The sequence below is a fragment of the Triticum aestivum genome, chromosome 6B, assembly GCF_018294505.1.
Source record: "Triticum aestivum cultivar Chinese Spring chromosome 6B, IWGSC CS RefSeq v2.1, whole genome shotgun sequence".
Taxonomy (NCBI): domain Eukaryota; kingdom Viridiplantae; phylum Streptophyta; class Magnoliopsida; order Poales; family Poaceae; genus Triticum; species Triticum aestivum.
In genome coordinates, this window is record NC_057810.1 from 412,781,483 (window position 1) to 412,791,565 (window position 10,083).

Genomic DNA, 10,083 nt, shown 5'->3' on the forward strand with positions numbered 1-10,083 from the left:
GGTTGGTCCAGGCCGCTTCATCCAACAATTCTGCCGAATCAAAATAAGACGTTGGTGATAAGCAGTATGACTATCACCGCCCACAACTCTTTGTGTTCTACTCGTGCATATCATCTACGCATAGACCTGACTCAAATGCCACTGTTGGAAAACGTAGCATGCAATTTCAAAAAAATTCCTACGCTCACGCAAGATCTATCTAGGAGATGCATAGCAAAGAGAGGGGGAGAGTGTGTCCACATACCCTCATAGGCCGAAAGCGGAAGCATTTGACAACGTGGTTGATGTAGTCAAACTTCTTCTCCTTCCGACCGATCAAGCACCAAACGTACGGCACCTCCGAGTTCCGCACACGTTCAGCTCGATGACGTCCCTCAAACTCTTGATCCAGAAAAATGTCGAGGGAGAGTTCCGTCAGCGAGACGGCATGGTTATGGTGATGGTGAAGTGATCCGCGCAAGGCTTCACCTAAGCACTACGTGAATATGACCGGAGACGTAAACTGTGGAGGGGGGCACCGCACACGGCTAGGAATCAATATTGTGTGTTCTAGAGGTGCCCCCCACATATATAAATAGGGGAGAGGGAGAGGGGCAGCAAGGGGCGCCCCAAGTAGGAGTAATCCTACTTGGGCGCCTCCCACAAGTCTGCCTCCCCCCTTCCATAAGTGTCGGAGGAGGAAGGAAAGAGAGGAGGGAGAGAAGGAAAGGGGGAGGCCGAATCCTCCCCTTTCCTTTCTCCCTTCCATCTTTCCTTCTCCTACTATTCGGCCTATATAAGGGCGCACCAGCCCACTAGGGGCTGGTCTGTCCTGCCCTTGGTCCAATAAGGCCCATATCTTTGCCGGGGGGTGCCCGGAACCCCTTCCGGTGACCCGATATGTATCCGGTACCCCCGGAACACTTCTGGTGTCCGAATACTATCGTCATATATATGAATATTTACCTCTCGGCCATTTCGAGACTCCTTGTCATGTCTGTGATCTCATCCGGGACTCCGAACAACATTCGGTCACCAAATCACATAACTCTTATAATACAAAATCGTCATCAAACGTTAAGCGTGCGGACCCTACGGGTTCGAGAACTATGTAGATAGGACCAAGACACTTCTCCGGTCAATAACCAACAGCGGAACCTTGATGCTCATATTGGTCCCCACATATTCTACGAAGATCTTTATCGGTCGTACCGTAATGACAACATACATTATTCCCTTTGTCATCGGTATGTTACTACGAGATTCGATCATCGGTATCTTCATACCTAGTTCAATCTTGTTACCGACAAGTCTCTTTACTCATTCCGTAATGCATCATCCCGCAACTACCTCATTACTCACATTGCTTGCAAGGCTTATTATGATGTGCATTACCGAGAGGGCCCAGAGATACCTCTCTGATACTCGGAGTGACAAATCCTAATATCGATCTATGCAAACCCAATAAAAACCTTCGGAGATACCTGTAGAGATCTTTATAATCACCCAGTTACGTTGTGAGTGATAGCACACAAGGCATTCCTCCGGTATCCAGGAGTTGCATAATCTCATAGTTAAAGGAATATGTATATGACATGAAGAAAACTATAGCAATAAAACTGAACGATCATTATGCTAAGCTAACGGATGGGTCTTGTCCATCACATCATTCTCCTAATGATGTGATCTCGTTCATCAAATGATAACACATGTCTATTGTTAGGAAACTTAACCATCTTTGATTAACGAGTTAGTCTAGTAGAGGCTTACTAGGGACACGGTCTTTTGTCTATGTATCCACACATGTATCAAGTTTTCGGTTAATACAATTCTAGCATGAATAATAAACATTTATCATGATATAAGGAAATATAAAATAACAACTTTGTTATAGCCTCTAGGGCATATTTCCTTCACATCTGTCGTGACAAAACCATGACAACGGGGGTTAATAGGAAGTTAGATTTATGGAGACAAACCTTGGAATTGAAAGGTTTTAGGCTTAGTAGAACTAAAACCGAATACATGAGGTGCGGTTTCAGTACTACTAGACACGAGGAGGAGGAGGATGTTAGTCTTGATGGGCAGGTAGTGCCTCAGAAGGATACCTTTTGATATTCGGGGTCAATGCTGCAGAAGGATGGGGGTATTGATGAAGATGTGAACCATCGAATAAAAGCTGGATGTATGAAGTGGTGTCAAGCGTCTGGAATTCTCTGTGACAAGAGAGTGCCACAAAATCTAAAAAGGCAAGTTCTATAGGATGGCGGTTCAACCCACAATGTTGTATGGTGCTGAGTGTTGGCCTACTAAAAGGTGACATGTTCAACGGTTAGGCGTGGCGGAGATGCGCATGTTGAGATGGATGTGTGGTCACACGAGGAAGGATCGAGTTCGGAATGATGATATATGAGATAGAGTTGGGGTAACACCAATTGAAGAGAAGCTTGTCCAACATCGTCTGAGATGATTTGGGCATATTCAGCACGGGCCTCTAGAAGCTCCAGTGCACAGTGGACGGCTAAAGCGTGCGGATAATGTCAAGAAAAGATCGGGGTAGGCCGAATTTAACATGGGAGAATTCCGTAAAGAGAGGTCTGAAGGATTGGGGTATCACCAAAGAACTAGCCATGGACAAGGGTGCGTGGAAGCTTGTTATCCATGTTCCAGAATCATGATTTGGTCGCGAGATCTTATGGGTTTCACCTCTAGCCTACCCTAACTTGTTTGGGACTAAAGGATTTGTTGTTGTTGTTGTTGTTCTACAGAGAAAAGAGCCAGCCGAAGATCTCAAAGACTAACCTCGGCGACCTCTGTCGCGCTTAGGGGCTACTCACTATGCCCGCCAGCCGGCCTAGCGATAGGCCCACAAGGCCCACCATATGCCCAACGACAGGAGCAAGCCCGGAGGAAGGGATAGACGTCCCTGGATCATCTTGACCTCCAAGTTGACGGCGGCGGCGACCTAGATCGCATCTCCCCATGTAAAACCTTAGCCCCCACCGTGTACGTAAGGGGAGGCTAGGGTGCTCACATTGTCATCTACCCTCTAGTAGAACAACTCTCGATAGTCATCTCTCCTCACACCATTGTATTTTCTTGCACGAGGTATCCCCCACCATAAAAACAGTAAGCAGGAGTGCATGACGTCAGGTATTACTCTTCAAAGGCCCAAACTTGGGTAAATACCATGTGTGACCTTTGATATGTGACTTTCAGCCACGCAAGGCACCTTGCCGAGGGTACTGACGGAAATCTACACCGTCGGTCCTCCTGCACCTGTCGCAACGTCGACATAGACGGCATCCGCTGCTCTTCCGTCATGACTACGTTGAACTGCGCCTACACGGGCGGGGGCGTCGGCTCGTCGTCGAGTGCTTCCTCCATCGCCGGGTCATCCTCACTCACCTTTGGCAAGCTAGTCGGCAAACCGACCTGTATCCATTGTGTACGACAGGCCTGCCAGTCGGCTGCAAGGCCGGCCAACTCGTTTCTGCTCCGTCGAGAGTTTCTCCCACATTGCTCTAGAGCTATCGGTCATGGCGAACGTAGTGTCGTGCGGGTCGTGTCAAGCAAGAAGAGGTGGTGTTTAACTAGTGGGTGTCGGCCAGGCCAAGCGACGGGTTGTGTCAAATGCGTAAGCCGGAGTATGATTTTCGCTCGCCGCGCCTGTTTAATGCCAGCAGGCCGGAGTGGGATTTTCGCTCGCCGCGCCTATTTAATGCTAGCAGGCGAACGGGCGGGAGCCGGTTTGAATGTGGTGCACAATTGTCCAATCTCGTCCGGTCAAGTGTCTCCGGCATTGGAAGAGGCACGGAGACCAGGTGGTGCTCTCGGCCAGCGCGTTGCTTCAGTGCCGGCTCCAGTGAGAGGTCACGTCCGCTCTGAACCAGCATGAATGTGTGGTGTTAGACTGTATTTACATATAGCTTCTGTATATGTCTTGTATATTGTATCGTACACCTTGGTGTACCCCTTATATATATGAGATAGCCACACCCTTAACGGGTGTCGTGCAGTTTCCCAAAACCCTAAGTCTTACATGGTATCAACCCTAACCGGTCCTATGTCTTCCGCTGCTGCCGCCGACGCCTCCGCCACCGCGATCGCGCCCAACTCCGTCGCCGCTGTCGCGTCGGCTTCTGTCACGGCGCCTGCGTCGCCGTTCCTCTCCTCGCGTCCCCTGGTTTCGGTCTACACCGGCCAATCTTCGATGGTAGGCGCCTCCTCGGATCAGCCACCGCCGTCGTCACCGGCCGCGCCTCCGCCGGCCCCGGGGGATCCTTCGTACACCGGTCCGTGGATGGGATCGGCCACCTACGGCCCCCACGGGGCTGCTCCACTCCCGCCCGCAGGCCCCTACGGGGCGGCGCCCGTCCCCGCTGGATCGGCAGCCTACGGCCCGTACGGGGCTGCTCCACCCCCGCCCGCAGGCCCCTACGGGGCGGCGCCCGTCCCTGCCGGATCGGCGGCCTATGGCCCCTACGGGGCCGCTACTTCATCAACGGGCCACTACGGGGCGCCGCCCTACGCGCCCGCCGCGGCTGCGTCTCCTGCCCCTGTTGCAGCGGCGCCCTACGCGCCTTCACCTGTCGCCGCGAACGCTGGGTCGGACAGGGCCCCGCCGCCGCCATTGCCCTATGGTGGCTACTACCCTCCGGCCATGGCTGCATCTGGTGGATCATCTCACATGACCTACTACACGGCGCCTCCTCCTGCTGATCATGCCGTGGCCAGCACGCCGTTCTACTTCGCGCATCTGATCCCAGTGAAGCTGACGACGGACAATTATCTGTCATGGCGTGCACAGGTGCTGCCACTTCTCCGCAGTCGCTATCTGGAGGGCTACGTCGACGGTTCCTTGCCGTGTCCTCCACCACATCACCCGGCATACCATGCGTGGGTGGCTCAGGATCAGGCCATACTTTCGGCGATCTAGTCGTCGCTCACCAAGGCGGTGTCCTCCTTGGTTCTCTTCACTGCCACGTCCCAGGAGGCGTGGTCTGCCCTTCACACTAGCTTTGCATCTCAGCAGCAGGCTCGTGCTCACACTCTTCGTACGGAACTGGGAGAGACCAAGCTTCTTGACCTCAGCATTACCGACTACTTCGGCAAGATGACGCGTCTCGCAGACACTCTGGCCTCCATTGGTCAACCGCTTCGCAAAGAGGACTTCACCACCTTCGTCATGAACGGTCTGGATGACGACTATGATAACCTTGCTGAGAACATCAATGGCCGTGATACTCCACTTGAACCCCGTGAGCTCTACGCCCGCCTCCTTGCCACGGAACAACGCATCAAGTCCCGCCGTACCAATCCGAGTTTCATGGCTGCCAACGCTGCCACTCGTGGAAAAGGGAAGCCCTTCAAGTCAACTACAGCGGGCAAAACAGCACCATTGACTTTGCAGGCTCCGCGGTCGCCTGCCGCAGCCCCTTTCCCCACGACCGGGGGTGGTCGTTCGTGTGCCTGCTGCCCTTCTTGTGGCGTTCAGCTCCCTTGTCAACTGTGCAACATCCCAGGTCATGTTGCTTCCCGCTGTCATCGCCGCTTCAAGCAGGACTTCCTCGGCGTCGGCAACAATGGCAAAGGCAACGAGAAACAAGCTGCCTTGGCCACTCATGAGCCTGCTCGTCAAGCAGGCCACACTACATCATATCCCATTGATCCAACATGGTATATGGACACGGGCGCTACGAATCATTTGACGGGCGAGATGGGCAAACTCTCAGTTCAGGAGCCATACCGTGGTAATGATCAGGTTCACACCGCCAGTGGAGCAGGTATGCACATATCACATGTTGGTCAGGCCTCTCTTTTAACTCATAAACAGAAATCTCTCCATCTTCGTAATGTCCTTAGAGTTCCTTCTGCTACTCGTAGCCTATTGTCTGTTCCTCAGCTTACTCGTGATAACAATGTTTTCACTGAGTTTCATCCTTTTTATTTTTTTATCAAGGATCGGGCCACGAGGGACGTTCTGCTTAGAGGTCGCCTGCGCGATGGATTATATGCACTTGATCTGCCTTCTGCCCCTCGAGCACTCACTGGTGTCTATGTGTCGCCTACTCATTGGCATGCACTGCTCGGCCATCCTGCCACTCCCATAGTTTGTAGTGTTCTTCATCGTCATAGTCTTCCCGTTGTGTCCAATAAAGATGTTGCCACAGTCTGTGATGCCTGTCAACAAGGCAAGAGTCATCAGCTTTCGTTTTCTGATTCGAGTCGTGTCGTCAAAACTCCACTTGAGCTTATTTATTCTGATGTATGGGGGCATGCCCAAACTTCTGTGAGCGGTCATAATTATTATGTCAGTTTTATTAATGCTTATAGTCGGTTCACTTGGCTTTATCTTATCAACCGTAAATCCGATGTGTTTGATGTGTTCCTGCAATTTCAAGCTCATGTTGAGCGTCTTCTTAAGCATAAGATTATTCATGTTCAGTCAGATTGGGGGGGTGAATATCACAACCTCAATTCCTTTTTTAATAAGCTTGGGATTTCGCATCGCGTGTCTTGTCCTCATACACATCAGCAGAATGGCACGGCTGAACGTAAGCATCGTCACATTGTCGAAACCGGTCTCACCTTACTTGCTCATGCATCAGCACCTTTTCGTTTTTGGAGTGATGCTTTTTCTACTGCCTGTTTTCTCATAAATAGGCTTCCTACACGTCTCCTTGGGATGAAAACACCACTTGAACTATTGCTTAATGAGGTTCCAGATTATACTTTTCTCAAAGTTTTTGGTTGTGCATGCTGGCCTCATCTTCGTCCTTATAATAAGCGCAAGCTCGAGTTTCGGTCCAAACTTTGTGTATTTCTTGGGTATAGCTCTCTTCACAAAGGGTACAAGTGTCTTCATATTCCATCCAACCGTGTCTACATCTCGCGTGATGTTGTGTTTGACGAGAGTGTATTCCCGTTCTCGTCTTTGTCCATAACTCCCACACCTCCAGCCTCCTCCTTGCAATCCACCCCTCCACTGCCTGCTCAATTTGTTGATATTGCATATTCTCCTGCGTTGTTGCCTAATCATGCTGCAGGAACGGGTCGTGGAGTTCGCCTGGAGTTGCTGGAGGAGCCGGAGCCATCAACTGCACCCGACGTGGCGAATGGCCTTGTGCATGCGCCATGCATGCCTGGACTGGGCGCCTCAGCGTCGGCTCCGTCCGTGCCGGCCTCTTCTGAGGCTGGGTCGGTTCCGCCTGGGCCGGCCTTGCCCGGGCTGGTCTCCCCTACGCCGGCCTCCCCCGAGCCGGTGATTCCATCTGGGCCGGCCTCCCCCGAGCTGGTGCTCCCATCTGGGCCGGCCTCTCCTGAGCCGGCGAGCTCGCCTGGGCTGGGCTGCCGCGCCTCGGTTGGCCTTGAGCCGACTGACTCGCCCATCCAGTCGAGTCTGTCGCCCGGGTCGGCCTCGCCTGGGTCGGCCTCGTCCTCGCCTGTCGCCACTGCATCGTCACCGGCTGCGTCGAATACTTCTTCCTCGCCGGGGCCGTTGCCACTGGTTGCACCACCTACGGCCGTTCCTCTTCGACCACATACTCGCAGTCGATCCGGTATTGTGCGTCCCAAGCAACGCAAAGATGGGACGGTCGCCTGGCTTGCGGCATGTGTTGCTCATGTCAAGGAAGATCCTTCGGCTGAACCGCGTCACTTCCAGGTTGCTCTCGGGATTCCTCATTGGCGTCAAGCTATGGAGCAAGAGTATCAGGCATTGTTGACAAATGGTACTTGGCAGCTTGTTCCTCCGGTCTCTGGTGTCAATGTCATTGATTCCAAGTGGGTCTTCAAGGTTAAGAAGCATGCTGATGGTTCTATTGAACGCTATAAGGCACGGTTAGTGGCGAAAGGGTTCAAGCAAAGGTATGGTCTTGACTATGAGGATACGTTCAGTCCGGTGATCAAACCAACAACTATTCGACTTCTGTTGTCCTTGGCTGTTACTCGGGGCTGGTTTCTTCGTCAGCTGGATGTTCAGAATGCCTTTCTTCATGGTGTTCTGGATGAGGAGGTTTATATGCGTCAGCCCCCTGGTTTTGTTGATCCTGCTCGTCCTCATCATCTGTGTCGCCTGGTCAAGGCGCTCTATGGGTTGAAGCAGGCTCCTCGTGCTTGGCATGCCAGATTGGGCTCTGTTCTTCGGTCACTTGGTTTTGTCCCCTCTACTGCTGACACCTCGCTCTTCCTTCTGCATCGACCTCAGGTGACGATGTATCTTCGGGTATATGTTGATGACATTATCCTCATTAGCTCCTCGGATGCTGCTGCTGACCGTCTGATATCTTCCTTGAGTGGAGATTTTGCGGTGAAGGATTTAGGAACGTTGCATTACTTCCTTGGGCTGGAAGTTTCACGTTCTTCTGCTGGCTTGACACTCACACAGCATAAGTATTCGATGGATCTGTTGCGACGGGCAGGTATGCTTAAATGCAAACATGTCATGACTCCTATGTCTGCTACTGATCGTTTGTCTGCGTTTGATGGAGATCCTCTCACCTCTGATGACGCCACTGAGTATCGTAGTGTTGTTGGTGGCCTGCAGTACTTAACTATCACTCGGCCAGATATCTCATATGCAGTCAATCGTGTTTGCCAATTTCTTCATGCTCCTCGGACTTCTCATTGGACAGCGGTGAAGCGGATTCTTCGTTATGTTTGCTTTACTGCCTCATATGGTTTGCTTCTTCAGCCAGCACCGTCTCCTACGCTTTCTGCTTTTTCAGATGCTGACTGGGCTGGTAATCCAGATGACAGGCGATCCACGGGGGGACATGCTGTCTTCTTTGGTCCTAACTTGATCGCCTGGGCTGCTCGCAAACAAGCTACAGTGTCCAGGAGTAGCACTGAAGCAGAATATAAAGCCGTTGCAAATGCTACAGCTGAGATCATATGGGTACAGTCCTTATTGAGAGAGTTGGGAGTTCCTCAAACTCAGCCGCCTGTCCTTTGGTGTGATAACATTGGAGCTACATATCTCTCATCTAATCCAGTGTTTCATGCTCGGACAAAGCACATAGAAGTTGACTATCATTTTGTACGGGAACGTGTTGCACAGAAGCTACTCCACATCAAGTTCATCTCCTCCAAAGATCAACTTGCTGACATCTTCACGAAGCCTCTTCCACAACCTTAGTTTGTAGGCTGCAGGCACAATCTTAACATACTTTGTACTTCAGGGCATAGTTAAGATTGAGGGAGGGTGTTAGACTGTATTTACATATAGCTTCTGTATATGTCTTGTATATTGTATCGTACACCTTGGTGTACCCCTTATATATATGAGATAGCCACACCCTTAACGGGTGTCGTGCAGTTTCCCAAAACCCTAAGTCTTACACGTGGCAATCGCTTCGCGTAGAGAGGGCGCGGGACAGATTTTTGGATGTGTCCAGAGAGTTGGATGCATACTTGACATCGGTCCGAACGCACGCAAAGCCCTCTGGTTTACGTCCGGTTTGCAGGCTTTCGAACATCCAGACTGATCCGCAGACCGCTGGGTACCACATTTGATGACAAAGTGCGTCGGACAGCTACCTCTAAACGTATGCGGGCAGTCCGTGTTGGAGATGAGAGAAAAATAAAACTTAGTCTCCAAACGGGCACACTCAACCTTGTTCACGGCATCAGTGTTACCCGGAGATGGACTCATCATGACCTTTGCAGGCATCAAGGAGCGAAGTAAGCTATGTTCGCTGCTGCTTTGAGAGTAGTGATGCTCCTAAAGACTCGAGTGAGATGAAGCTGCTGCCTTTGCCCTACTAGCTACACCCCTCAGTTTGGACTTTGTAATCAAGCGACTTTACTTAGTAGAGACGTCGCAAAGTTGGCTTTAGCAGCTGCTAAAGGCAACGCCGTGTGCGGGTGAAGGTTCCGTCTATATTCAACTCGAGGAAAGTTATGCACCTCACACTTATCACATCTTCTAGAGTTGTGACCTGATCGTGTTCCGTTTCAGCTTTGCCTACTTTAAACTTGTGGACCAAACAATCAAACATAAAAAAATGATGTAGGAGCACTTTATTTGTAGGATAAGACATAAAAAAATGATGTAGGAGCACTTTATTTGTAGGATAAGACATTACTGACTACACTGCTGCC